The 15,172-nt window shown below is 40.8% G+C and overlaps 1 protein-coding gene across 1 annotated transcript in view; it reads right to left on the reverse strand.

Annotated features, from left to right (window-relative positions):
* The window catches only part of SAMD5 (sterile alpha motif domain containing 5), a 52,263-nt gene that overhangs the window by 2,380 nt on the left and 34,711 nt on the right, over positions 1 to 15,172 (reverse strand). The gene's annotated exons all lie outside the window — the stretch shown is intronic.

The following is a 15,172-nucleotide window of genomic DNA, read 5'->3' on the forward strand; positions in this document are numbered from 1 at the left end:
CCATCCTTCCCTAGCCCATCCTTCCCTAGCCCATCCTTCCCTAGCCCATCCTTCCCTAGCCCATCCTTCCCTAGCCCATCCTTCCCTAGTCCATCCTGGAGTCCTGCTCCTATTTGTAAGTCATACTTGTCCCTCTCTGGTTCCCACATGGACTTTTGAAAAACAGCTTTAAGTCTCTGCTTGATATTGATCAGTTTCCTCTTTGAAGGTAATAAATGAAAAACGTATTTTATTTTTCTCAAGCCTATGTTTTGTTGGTCTACTTCTTTTTCCTTATGTGTTTCTTGTAAGAATAGGAAAGTAAAGCGAAACATCAGATAAACACATATCTTGCGATAATTTGCCTTCCTACATCATATCAACCTCGTCACAGAGTAACAGTCAACACACTGCAAGACATTCCAGAGGCTGCTTATCTCATGCTCAGAGGGTCCATATCTGTTCAACTTGTGTCTGCAAGTGCTAATTCAAAATGTACCTTCCAAAATAAAAAAGATTCACGACCATCTTTCATCATAATTATTTGTATGCATAAACAGTAACTTTTTCACATAGGCATTTAAAAAGAATAGCTGTGCATGAGCTGGGAAGAGATTAGCAAGGATTTCTCACAAAGCAGTAACCTCGTAGAATTCATTTGTTGGTGTGTGGTCATCTGCATCAGTGTTCTAGCATGGATATTATACTAATTATCTCCCAGCTCTGATTGGTGCTGACAGTTTTAACCCCTTCAGCGTCACAATGATTCCTCCAAAATTGAAAGACAGAAACAGATCATAGTTTCCTGCCCATCTGTCACGGCAAGGCCGTGTGCCCAAGATCCATTACAGATTAGAATGGACAAAGGAGAGGAAGAAAAGGAGAGTGCAGAGGAAGAATGAGGACCCCTTAGTCTTCCCACGTTTTTGGATATGACAGGTGAACTGTGTTGCTTAGGTTCAACTGTTTACTTGTCGTTTTTTTAACTAGAAAAGCTTTTGGAAAAGGTTGAATCAATTTTGCTTTCTTTTGTTTTGTTTTTCCCCTCCACTTCTTTCCAACCTTACCCCCAATTTTATCTCTTGCAAAAAAAAGTCATATTGCAGGCATCATTAAAAGACTCTGTTAAAAAACAATTCTGCACATGTCTCTAGGGTACAATAATTTGTTTTAGCACACGCCATTTTCACCCCTGCTCCAATAGCCACCTGCTGATGGCAATATGTTAACTAATATGTCATTATTAATTAGTTGGGGTAATATCATCCAGCAGTAGCATCTAAATGGATAGAAAGTATTATTATCGATGCTCAGGAAGTTTCTTTCTCCAGAGAATCAAGCTATTTTCAGGTCTTTTTTCCCCTGTAACACTAAGTAACCATATCTTACTAGGAATTAATATATTCAACAGCCAATACAAAAATGCATGAGTGTTTTTCATGTTCAATCTACAGATATGCTACAAAAAGAGTATAACCGACTACCCGTACTTGTGAAAATATTTCTCTAGTAAATATATTTCCAAATCAAAAAAATTTTAATATATTCAAATAGTCACTCATACAAACCCACAACCAAGCCAATGCCTCTATTAAAACACTGCCTGTTATGAACTGTGAAAAAGCATGTTCAATTCATCCTGACAAAACTAGGTTTTGTAGGGGGCCAGCCCGGTGGCCGAGTGGTCAAAGTTCTGGCCGGGTTCACGGGTTCAGATCCCGGGCACAGACTTACTCCACTCATCAGCCATGCTATAGAGGCATGCAACATACAAAATGGAGGAAGACTGGCATGAATGTTAGCTCAGGGCAAATCTTCCTCAAGCAAAAAAAAACAAAGAAAAAAAGGAAGATTGGCAACGGATGTAATGGCAGGACAAATCTTCTTCACCAAAAAAAAAAAAAAAAAAACCTAAGTTTTTTGGGATGAGCGATAGGAAGGCACCTTAATATAAAGAAGGCAAGACTACTTGGTTTTTAATGTTCTAGTAAGTGAATAAATGAAAAATATTACACCAAAAATTATATTAACTATATAGTGCAAGGAAATTAGCGATTTCTATCAGAAAAACCAGACAGAGCCCCAGGTTACAGCATTAGGGAGTTACTAAAACCTTAGAAAAACCACAGCTAGGATTAGGAAAAGAGTCACATAGGGAGGAGGCAGCATCCTCATGTGACATTCTTATTAAAGGACAGAAGAGGACATTCTTCTTAAATGGACAGAGCCTCAGACGTCTGCCCAGCTGCATGTAGCTCTGCCTGAAGTCAGGAAGATGGCCTCACCCACCTGTAAAGGTCATTTCATTCTAGGAACCTAGAAAAGTAAAGAAAATGCCTTTGGCTGGGTTATCATCCAGCAAGGGCAGACACCCCCCATATTAAACTCATCAAAGATGAGGACGGACCATGAAGTCATTCACGAAACCAGCATCAAGCTAACAGCCTCCGAAACCTCTTGTCTTTGGTTCAACAGAAACAAATCGCATTCATTAAACAAGCCCAGCCTTGCAATTTGCTATTTTTCATTCTTTGCAGGAGAGGGCGGGAGGCAGACAAACAGGATTTCCGCAGTTGGTCCTGGAGAGTTTCAAGATGTGAGAGCAGTCGCCGAGAACAGTAATTAGCTGAACACATGTTGCTTCACGATCAGAGGAAACGTGAGTAATTTCCCTGTTCTGAATGCTCCCTCGTGCTCTGGCGGCTGACACGCGTTGTGACATCCCCCATCCCGCTCTTGATAGGTCCCCCTCTTCAAGTAGAATAGAAACGAACAGATTTTTAAAATTCTGACCAGATTTAAGGAGAAAACTGCTGAAAATAAGTCTTATGGACAAATAAGCATTGGCAGTCCACCTCATTTCACAGAGCTGCTCCCACCACCACACGTTTTTCTTATTTCATTTTCCCCCTACATTATCTGGCATACGCCTGCAAAGATAAAAGCTTTTTCTTCACTCCACTGAGAAAAATAATAATCTTTCGATGTGTTTATAGTCTTCTTTGGATATAGTACTAAGTTGTCTTAAAAATCACGAGAGGAATTGCCTCAAATCTGGTTCTTTCTCAAAATTCATGAAAGCCGACTTCTGCAACAATAAATAGCAAGTTATATTTTTGGTTCTATTAATGCTTCCTGGAGTTTTGTTATTTTTAAAGACAGAGTTTCTAAAAAATGAACGCCAGCCGTTTGTAATGTGCCAAATTATATCTCCCTATTTCTAGAAAAACATTGCCAAGAAGTTTATAGGCCAGTTGGCCTAATTCTCTCCTCTCTGCTTTTGAGACCACTCTTGATCACGAGTTCTTATGTTAGGACCACCCAAGTCTAATTCTCGGGCTGAACTGTGATTTTCTGAGTTTTATTTGTTCTAGGCTTTTATGGGGGCTGAGAGGGGTGGGGGCAATTCTCTCATTTCACAGATATTTGGCAATTCTCCTAATCTATGTTAGAGTTCTGATCTGAGACATAGAGAGGGGCAGAAAAAGTTATCTAATGAATAAAGAAACTATTATCCTGTGGTTAAAAATTAAGATTTATGTGATTACTTTTTTTCTCAGTTGAATATTCTGATTTTTTTACTGACTTCAATTCTGTTAACTCCTTTTAGGCTGCAATTTCCGCCTTAAATAAAGGCAATCAGAGTTATACGTAGGCTAAACCATTTAGAAGTCATTTCTCCATTGGATATTATTCTAAAGGCTGTTGCTCCATTGCAGTTGGAGAACAACAGACATAAATTCCCCATTTGATTGCTGGGATCAAAAAATAAAACTCGTAACTGTACACTAATGAGCCATGCAATTTCCTTACAACTGGGGGGGTGCTGTCTCATAGGAAAAAATTAATAACGATGGTATAAATGCTGCCTTCTTTCCTCTTGAATGGCATAAGCGTCACAAAGCTGAACCTTTGGGGGTCGGTGATAAGACACAAGACTTTTTTATCTCATGACTTTCTCAAGCTAAGTTTACCAACATTGGGCCGTGTCACACTGTCCTATCATTTGGGGACCAAGGAAGGCTGGGAATTTGCTTAGAAGAAGGGGGCTTCAACACAGCCTCATTTTACCTGCAAACTTCTCCGAGGGCAGAAACCGCATTTCACACTTCTTTATATCTCCCACAGCAACATCGTATATAACATCACACACTACTACTGCTGATTGATTGAATCCCCCACAGCATTGCTTTTACATACAATTTCTCACTAAACAAAGTTCCTACGGGGAAATTTTAGTCAAGCAAGTCAGATGAGGGTATATTTTCCTTTGCCTATAAAACAGAGAAAATATTATCCATCTATGTTCACTAAAGCCACGTGTGTCTTCATGGTCATCTTTCGGTTCCCCAAAAGGCCTCTGAGCCTCTCAGCAGCTGCGCTGGGGAAGGCCAGGCTGCCTTCCAGACCCAACAGGCTGGAGGATGCGACGTTGTTATACAATTAGCTGGCATATATGTCCTTTTTTCTGCTAGAGGAGGCTTACAGGGTACATTCCCCAGGGACTCTACAGACTAGAAAAATGTTTGTCCTACTCCAGAATGATCTACGTGCATTTTCTTTTTTTGACTTCAAACACAAAATACCCAAATGCTATATAAACTGTTCTCCACAACCATCCTATCTGTCTTCATCCTCAGTGTGCCCTTGGTGAGGCCTGATTTACTATCTAGTTCCTGGAACAAATTCAGTGGGTTATAGTAAACCACACTGCTTCTCCCCACCTCCTCTCGACCCACACGGGTTCTAACCTTCACTCAGGATTTATCTGCAGGTTTTCAGCAACTGGAAAATAATCTGGAGAGGCTGAAAATTGTCCTACCCGCTTATTATTCAGAAATTTCTCAGAAACGAATTCAGAGATAAAAGACAAAGCATCTTTGTTTACGCCATCCTCAGGGCATTAACCGATTTTATAATTTTTCCAACTGCATAGCTATGTGAATTCCCGATTTCTTAAAGCACGTTGTTATACCCATCACTGAATATTCTGAATATGCTCAATTCCCACCCAGAGAATAGCCCACAGGGTTGTGGTCTGCAAGTGGTAACCAACACCAGGAGACCATGTTTGGAGGGCCAGGATCTCCTCACCACCTAGCGAGCCACATCTTATCTCTACCAGGAAGAAATTATCAGGACTCACTGTTGGGAATTCTGGACCGTTCTCTCAGTCATTTTATAATAATTAACAGCTGGTCACAACATGAAGCTGGGGCTAGGGCACCACTCTACCAAGAAGTTTAACAGTACAATTGAGGAGGCAAAATGGTGGCTGGCAGGGACGGTGTTTTTAAGAACAAAGAGAGAACTTGGGCATGGTTAAGACTTGAGTGGAGGCATTCCATGGAAAGAGAATAAATGCAAGAAAACAAAGGGATAATTATGGACCGTAAATATTACTTGGGCCAACAGTAGAACCAAGGGGAGGGGTTAGTCTTAGAGGGGAGAGGGGTAATTCCTCATCAGAAATAGAGGAAAAAAACAGATGGCAAAGCTGCCAACATATTTCGAGGTTAAGGAGAGAGGGAGGGGGGAGCTCATGTGCCCTGGACTTCTAGTTCTCAGTAATGACGGAGCCAAGGCTATCAGCCGAAGGGGAGGTGGAGGGACGGGGGGCAGTTTTAAGGAAGGGGGATGTCTGAAATAGCCACCAAGGGAACTGTGACATCAAGTCTCCAAATACCACCCAAAACAGTGATCAAGACACAGACCTAGAAATGAGCCATATAAGTCCAGAAGAGAGAGAATGATAAACGCTAGAGAGTGCTCAATACCAGTGTGTCGTCCTCCGGTGAAGCTCTTTAAAACATATTGGTGGGTCTTCGGTTGAAAGTCCTCTTGATGACTGTCTTAGTCTGTTTGAGCTGCTATAATGGAACACCATAGATTGGCGGGCTTATAAACAACAGAAGTTTATTTCTCACACTTCTGGAAACTGGGAAGTTCAAGATCAAGGTGCCTACAGATCCAGTGTGTGGTTCATAGACACCATCTTCTCACTATGTCCTCACATGGTGGAAGGACAGAGGGAGCTCCCTGGGGGCTTTATCATAAGGGCGCTAATCCCATTCATGAGAGCTCCACCCTCATGACCTAATCACCTCCCAAAGGCCCCACCTCCTATACCATCACATTGGGGATTAGGTTTCAGCATATGAATTTGGGGGGACACAAACATTCAGTCTAGAGCACTGTCTGTCTCCAACCAGGCTCATGGGCTGCTCGCTTAAGGGTTCTCGTCTCTCTGTCCCTCCTTGCCTCTCTCTCTCATCCACCTACTCACAGTAAAATCATCCATTATTATGGACAGTGGTCTTTGAAATCACCATTAACACTAATCTGCTAACTCTTTATTATGATTATCAGCAACATAATGGCTATTAATAGCATGTTTACTGTATATAGTATGATTATTATTCCCCTGGCAACAGTCAACAACTATGTACTAATATTTATTGAGTGACCATCTTGTGTGCCAGGCACTGTACTGAGAACATCACATATTTATCCATAATCTCCTTTACTTCTCACCACAAGCCAACATGATGGCTGTCATGGATCCAATTTTATAGATGAGGAACCTGAGGCTTTACAGAGTAGATAACCCAGCAGGTCAAAGGGCAAATCAGTGGCAGAGCAGTTCTGTCCAACAGCAAAGCCCAACCTTGTAAAAGTATGTGTGCTCTCCCAATCATGTCTGACTGCAGCTGTGCAGTAGTTGAATAGTGTTCCTCAAAACTCACATCCACCTGGAACCTCAGAATGCGAACTTGGAAATACAGCATCTGCAGATGGTTCAGGCCGGCAAGACGAAATCATCCTGGACTTAGGGTGGGCCCTAAATCCAGTCACTGATGTCGTTCTAAGAAGAGAGGACAGAGGGAGACACACACAGAGAAGGTCATGTGAAGACAGAAGCAGAGAACAAAGTGATGCAGCCACAAGCCAAGGGACGCCAGGAACCACCAGAAGCTGGAAGAGGCAAGGAAGGATTCACCCCCAGAGCCGGTGGAGGGAGCGTGGCCCTGCCAAAATCTTGATTTCGTACTTCTGGACTCCAGAACGGTAAGAGAATAAATTTCTGTTGCTTTAAGCCACTCGGTTCGTGGTCCTTTGTTACAGCAGCCTCAGAAACTAACACAGAACCCTTTCACGGAAATACGTAATTTCCATAGGAATATTTTTAATCACTTCATTGCTTTTGGCCGTATATGAAAATGTGATTTTGAGGCAAAAGCCATTTTATTTTTATTCAGAATATTAAATGTTGTGCATAATGCTTACTTAGATATTTTATTTAACATCATTCATAACATGCGAGGAAAATTTTGACTTTTTCCTATTAAATAAATGAGGCAAACTGGTTAAATTAATTATGTAAGAAAAATATGATTTATAAAAAATACATTAAAACTATATACTGTGTTTATACATGGACTGCATGTATATTAAAATGCAAACTGAGATTTAACTATTTGCTACAGCATCAAAAATAGAAAATAATAAACATTTACAACAATTGCTTTTCTGTTGCTTAATGTCCACTGGTTTATTTATTATTTACTTGAATATTTATGATTTGCTTCAAATTGCAAGTCAAGAAAGAAGGCTTCAGTGGCTATTTGCAAGCATTTCTCTATGCATAACACACTATATACATGGATGTTTTTATTTCCAGTAAGTCAAAATTGAATATAATTGCCAGTATTTTTCTGTTTTCATATTAGTTATTGAAGAATGAGAGTAATGTGCAATGTAAGCATATCTGAGCTCTATGAGGCTTTCATTTTAAAGAGGAAAATATTTAAATAATTTTCATTGATATACTAAACATATATAATAAAACAGTCACTATTCTCAACCTGGAAAAGTTTACTGACCCTCTGTCAGCTCAGGAAGCTCCAGCTGGAAACCACTGCAAGATTCTATATCAGCAGTTCTCAAACATTTGGTCCAGGAGCTATTGCACTTTCAAAAACCATCCAAAGAGCTTTCGTTTATACGGGTTTATAACTATTGACATTAACTGAATTTGAAATTACAAATGAGAACTGTTTAAAATAATTATTTAATTCATTTAAAAATAAAAATAGTAAATGAATTCTACGTTAACATAAATATTTTTATGAAAAATAAATATATTTTTCCACAAAATGAATAAGACACATGGCATTGTTGTGCATTTTTGCATATCTCCGTAAAGGCTGGCTTGATAGACTACTGGCTTCTCACATCTTCCACATTTGATCTGTGGCAATACGTTTTTTTAGTTGAAGTCTATGAAGAAAATCTGGCCTCACACAGATGTGTCATTAGAAAAAAGGAAGAGAATTTGAATAGCTTTTCTAGATAGATAATTGAAGATAATTTTTTTGATACCATACCAAAACTCGACAACAGATAGTTTCTTTGGGGCCAGCCCGGTGACACAGTGGTTAAGTTTGCACCGTCTGCTTTGGCGGCCCAGAATTGACAGGTTCAGATCCCAGGTGCAGACCTACATGCTGTTCATCAAGCCACACTGTGGTAGCATCCTACACACAAAATAGAGGAAGATTGGCACAGATGTTAGCTCATGGACAGTCTTCCTCAAGCAAAAAGAGGAAGAATGGCAACAGATGTTAGCTCAGGGCCAATCTTCTTCACCAAAAAAAAAAAAAAGAGAGAGAGAGAGTCAGCTGCAATGAACTTTTCGTACTCTATCTACCACATTAAAATTATCTTGTCCTATTAATGGATCTCTTCCCACATATGATTTGGGAACATCATGTATTGGTCATTCGGAATATATTGAGTTCCTGAGTTAAGTGCATCTTCCAAATGTTAACACATATCATTATTCAATATCAAAAAATAACATTTGTTAATATCACCACCCATCTCATAAAAAGCCTTCAAGTATGGAGAAACTGTCAAGCTCACTGTGACAGATACAAGTTTTCCAAAAATAAAATTTTTACTTGAATAGTCAAATTTTATCATTAACAACAAATATTGTCAATTGTTTTTCTGGAAATCGTAAGTTCACTTTATTCACCTTCGAGCAATTATCTGCCAAAACCCAAGTCTCAATAACCATGGTTCGTTCCACAGTTGTTCTTTCAAGTAAAAAAGATGTTCCATGAATAAGGCAGTTGATTCAGCTAGCAACTCAAACAACAGCATAAGTGATTGGCAAGAAGATAAGGTTCTCACACACAGACACACACACACACACACACACACACACACACACACGCACTTCCATTTGCAATAGAAGTCTTTGTGAGTAGCTCCATTTTGTTACACAGAATATTAAAAACACACGGACTCAAAGGTTGAGATTTAATAAACTTATTAATTTCCACTGCTTCATCAAGGATATTTTAAGGAAAATGGCCTTTTTGGTGCACGGGTGTGGGTGAAGAATAGAGTAATATGGTCTGGTGCCCTCACCTTGATGGGCACTAGAGCGCTGGCATTTCTACCCACTGTTGCTTTTGTGCACCCAGTGCAAATGTCCACATGGTGAAAAAGGCACGCGATGTCACAGTATTGTTACGAAATTATTATTTCTTTGTAGACCCCCTAAAGGGGTCTTGGGGAGCCCTAGGGGTCTGTGGAACACACTTTGAGAACCACTGCACTACATCACTTCTAGATGAAAGAGTCAAGGTAGACGTCATAAGATCAGCATCAGCAAGCCTCAGATCCACGCACCATTCTGGAATGCAAGGCTGCCCTTTGAAATCACTAACAGAGACTCTGCCTTTACCCTCCTGGCCCCCATCGGGCTCAGCCCCCGCGACCCTAGGAAGTCTGGAGCCTTCCTGCCATGAAGGTGAGTTGCCTTCCCGCTCCTGTCTGGTGACAGGGTTTGCAGATTGTTGGGCTGATCAGGAAAAATGCTTCTCTAAGGGACTGTGCATGCCAGCCTTGACAATAACAAGAGCTTTTGAAGTGACTCAGGCAATTCTGAGCACAGCCAGCCTGCCAAATCAAAATAACCTGCGGGCTCCTGGCGTCCAGTCCCGGCTCCCCGAACACTGAAGCGTGGTCTCCACTGGGCCTTGACCTCACCTGCCAAATTGGAATGGGCAGGGAAGCAAGACAACAGTCATAATCCTCTTTAGCAACTCCTCGGAAAGCACATTTGCATGTTTAGTGGCAGCCAGAGTGAGGGACGATCCACGGGATCTGTGTTGTTTCTATCATTCTACTTCTCTGGTTTTGGCAGGGGAAAGAGGGACACTCTCAAATGTCTCATGAAAGCCACACACTCTGATGCCATCATTCTGGGTCTCAAGGACCATCGGCTAATTGCTTTAAAAGAACAGTTCTTATAAAGTCATCTGAATAATCCTCAAGATGCTGGCCTCGTACAAACGAACTCTGAGGACATATAAATGGGTTACAACAAGCAGCAAATATGTAAATAGGACTGAGTTCCATCATACACTGGCGGTCTTTACCACACACACTTGCTGTTAGGAAGTGACAGTTCTAGAAGGTTTGGGAGCAAAGCCCAGATCAAAGGTCCTTGATGTTACAGTCCATTGTGTCCAAAGTAAGCCCAGGGTAGCTGTGTGTGTGTGCATGTGATGTTGAGGGGTGGGGGCAGGGAATGGAGGACACATGGGGTCCTCAAACCAAACCAGCCCATCCTCCAGGTGTCCCTCAGCTGTCATCACATCCCTTCCTGCCAGGACAGAAGTGAAATCCCCTGGGCGTAGCAGTGCAGGGCTAGAGATCCACGCTCAGACCCTGGAAGGAAAGCACAGGTTTACTGCTTCCTGGATGGGTGACCTTGGGCACATTATTTACCCTTACCACTCTGTGCTTCAGTTTCCCATGTATAAAATGGGAACAATGGTAGTACCTCCATCTCGGAGTGTTATGAGGACTCATGAGCTAATATTTGTAAGACTGTTTAGAACAGTATCTGGCACAGTGGAAGTTTATATAAGTGTCTGGATGTTTTTTCCAACACCTACCCCACCAAAGGCATGGAATTCTATTTCTTCGTTCAATCACAGAGTGATATAAACCCACCCCAAAGGAGGCATAGATCCTCAGGCACAACTTCAGAACAAAAACACACTGGATGTGGGGCACCATTAAGTTAGTCATCCACAAATGTTATTAGAATAAATCATGAGTAATGTGTATGCTTTAAGCACTGTCTAGCCATTAACTTTTAAAAATTTCACTCAGCTTTGTGAAGCATGCCCTACAGAACACAACTACCATGGTAGTAGTTCTCAGCTTGTTCAAGCATGAAGACTTCTTTAATTGTTTTAAAAACACAGACCCTCTCCCCCACAGGGCACATGCATGCATGCGTGCGCGCACACACATATAAAAAAGAGTAACTTGACTCATATTTTTCTTACTTTCCTACTGCCCTTTAAATGAGAAAATTACTGCTTTCAAAGTGACCAAGAATTTAAGAGCATCTTCAAATAAATTTATATAAAACATTATTTATGTAGAGATCCACTGACAATGGTTGGTACCCAAACAGGTTCCGGGACTGGTCTTAACTCCTCAAGGGTCTGTGTTTCTCAGATTAGGAGCCCCTTTTCCAGAGGAACAGAATCAGAAGCTAAAATCACATTCTTAAAGAAATTCAAATACATTAAAATAAAAATTGGTTAAGCAAGGGAAAAGCAAACCCCAGAATCCCGCCTTCAATATAACACTGAGGGGTCACTATGTTCTTGATTCCTTAGCGTACAACAGGCAAGAACACTTCAGAGCAGAACTGCAAGAAGTTAAAGGCCAACATTTTTTACGTCTTAAATCAGAATAGTTTGCTTTGCTCTCCACACAATCCTCCACAGTTGGGCCTTACAATTTTTCATTGTTTACTCCTTCGGGCATCCTACCCACTGCAGCAAAGACGTTCAACAGAGAAACTGATAATTTCATGTCATTTCTGCAGGAACCGCGGCTGGTTCCAGAGATAATAGAAGGGACTCAAATTTCCTGGAACTAATACAGATCCATGGAAACAACCCCAAGCAAAAACACAGAAGCTCAATGGATTGGATACTTTTCAGAAAACTCAAAACCAGGATAACAAGAGATTTTAGAAGCCCTCTTCTTTTGATAGGCGTTTCCCCTGTATGACATGGAACGAAATCCTGACTTTGTCCTGAAGATAAAATAGCATTTAAAATAGATATACACAGAATATAGTCAACAATATTGTACTAATTTTGTATGGTGACAAATGATGACCAGTCTTATCAAGGTGATCATTTCATAACGTGTGTAAATGTTGAACAACTACGTTGTACACCTGAAATGAACACAATGTTGTATGTCAACTATACTTCAATAAAAAAATATATATGTCTGCTGAAATACATTTAGGAATAAGGTCTTCAATTCTTTCCGTTTTTACTTTTCATTCCTTTTGAGATCACAAGTGAAATAACCTTTCCCATTACTGCCTTTCGCTATCACTTTAAAAAGGAGCTGTTTTTATTTTAGGCCATAATGTGCAAAATCATGCTACTTAACACTAGATTATATTCACACATCATGCAAGTTAAATAAAGACACCTTGCTGATTTCTTAATATAGATTCAGCTAAGATTAGTTATGCATCTGCCACCTTAACATTCAGATTGGGGGGAAAAAGCCTTAGTTAAAAATCGCACTTGCATTGTAAGTGCTTAGAATTTCATGGTTCATTTCAGAGCATCACAATCAAGAATTTAATTATGTCGAAAAAGAATGGTATCTTCTTAACAGCTCAGATTACATCCCTCTCAATTTCTCTCCCTCCCTCTTCAAACACAGATTCTTTTCCTTAACCTCTATGGACTTGTTTTCTGGCCTATGAAATCAGGAGTTTGGTGAGATGATTTTAAGATAACCCCTGGTTCTATCATGCTGTGGTTTTAAGACTTCTAGGGAATAAGAGACTGATGAGGGGGCGAAGAGGAAGCAGAGCCAGGGCACTATGGGAACTCGGCCAGTTAAATTCCTAAACAAGGCAACATCTCCCATGATGCCAGACAAATGTCCCTCACGGCACTGTCAGTGGACTGGCAACCTGGAGTGGAAGGGCAACATGGTACTACAGAACCACCAAAATCTCAACTGTGTTTTAACACCTGAACATTTGCCTAATGACATGTTATTCAACCAATCACTGAATCTCAAAAAACGTGGATTCCTCCCAACCAAGACCTGTGTGTGACGGCATCAGGACGAACTGAGAACTAACGACAGGAGACTCATCTGTGTGTGTGGGAGGGAGGTCTTATTTTTGCAATAACTAAATCTAACAAAAACTTCCAGGCTGAGTAGCAAGTGTTTGTGGTTTCCAAGTTTCTATAAATGCACAGAATAATCCTTTACGCTGCTGAATTACTTAAATATTTCACCCTGGTGTGGATAATGTTCTGATTGGTTCAGTTAAATGAGGGTCTAACTGGCGATGAGTCCTGTTTCCCCAGTAAACAGAGCCTGAGACAGTTTATTTGGGAATGTGATCCCAGAGAGGAGAAGTGAAGACCAGGAAGACTGAAACAAAGGCGGGAAAGCCAACACAAGGATGCATTATGGAGCTGGCCACTGGGTGACGTGTTGCCCAGTTATGCAAGACCTTCCGAGGAGCTTTGGGAAATGCATCTCAGAACCACTGATGTATGAGAAGAACGAGGGAAACATTTATCCCTCAGCTTCCATTGCCCATTTGTCAAAGTTTGCCTTGTAGGTGTAAATTTCCCTGCACTTCCTGTTTACAAACCTGAGTGCCTGGTCAGATCCCATGAGTGCATGACAAAATCAGGAGTGCCTGGACAGAAAGCATGAAGCACAAGCCTAAGCCAATGAGCTATCAGGCTGCATCCAAGTGATGCTGGCTGAAGCCTGTGCCAAACTCTTTGCTCAGCAGTGGCTGGAATACAAATTAAGGCCAAGATGGTTTGAACTGGTGCACATAAGTATCAGGCATGTGTATCAGTCAGGATAGGCCGCTGATGCTGCAGTAACAAACGACCCCACAAATTCAATGGCTTACAACAACAAACGTTTCTGTTTCACTCATGCTACTCATCCAAGGTGGGTCTGCTATGGTTCTGTGCTATTTTCTTCACTCCAGGACCAAAGTTGACAAAAGAGTCTCCATCAGGAACATTGCCAGTTATTGTGACTTGAGGGAAAAGATTGAATTTGTGAACCATGCACAGTTTTGTAAAGCTTCTGCCGGGAAGGGATCCACATCACTTTACTCACCTTTCATTGACCAAAGCATGCCATGTGCCTACTTGTAGGTCAAAGGGCTGGGACCTATAATATTCCACAGAGAGAGGCAATGCAGGAAGGGAATATGGAGGAGAGTAATAAAATCTATCACAGTGTGCCTTCATTTTCATGGGAGAAAAGCCAAGGGTAGGAGGAACAATTCTCTTTAGGGAACCCTGTGCAAATTCTTTCACAGCACCATCTTTTCTTTGAGCACATGGCCATCCAATATTTAGAAATATTAAGTCCCAATGAAAGACAGCAGTTCTTTTCCAGCAGATCCTTTTCTAATGAGGAAAAAAAGAAAGAAAAAAAAAGCATAGGGGATCTCTCAGGGGAAAGCATTATGTTGTGAATGTCTTCACTTTGTCGACGTTGAGACAGTTCTCAGAAATCACAGATGGAACGACTTCTAAGGAAGTTAACGACAAGAGCTGAGGCTAGGCTTCAATACTCCGTATTCCCATTCCAGGGTAAAGTGGATAGAAAACATTATATGGTCATAATTTTATATTCAAGTTACATGAAAAGTATATATATTTTCCTGAAAATCTGTTTTTGTAATGTTACCAACCTAACATAAACATTTTTAAATAGCTAGGTTAGCACGACACTGACAAGAAAAAATACAATTTAATTCATTAATAAGTACAACTGTAAATAAACATGTTACAGTTAGAGCATTTGATTTGCCAGCCTGCTGACCAGAGATATTCAGTTCTTTCTATAAACTTAAGAAGCATCAGAATTGTGTCAGATGAAATAACCAAGAGGCAAGATGTTGGATAAGCCTCGTTTATATAAAGGGAGTGCATATTTGGGAAAGGAAAATGTGACCTCCAGGCGTTTACTTAATTTGATGGTGACAACCAGTGGCAACCATTTCCTTCATTTAGTCATTCAATCACTATTCACTGAGCACCCATGATGTGCACAGCACAGTTCTACG

Source organism: Equus quagga, chromosome 8 (assembly GCF_021613505.1).
Source record: "Equus quagga isolate Etosha38 chromosome 8, UCLA_HA_Equagga_1.0, whole genome shotgun sequence".
Classification (NCBI taxonomy): domain Eukaryota; kingdom Metazoa; phylum Chordata; class Mammalia; order Perissodactyla; family Equidae; genus Equus; species Equus quagga.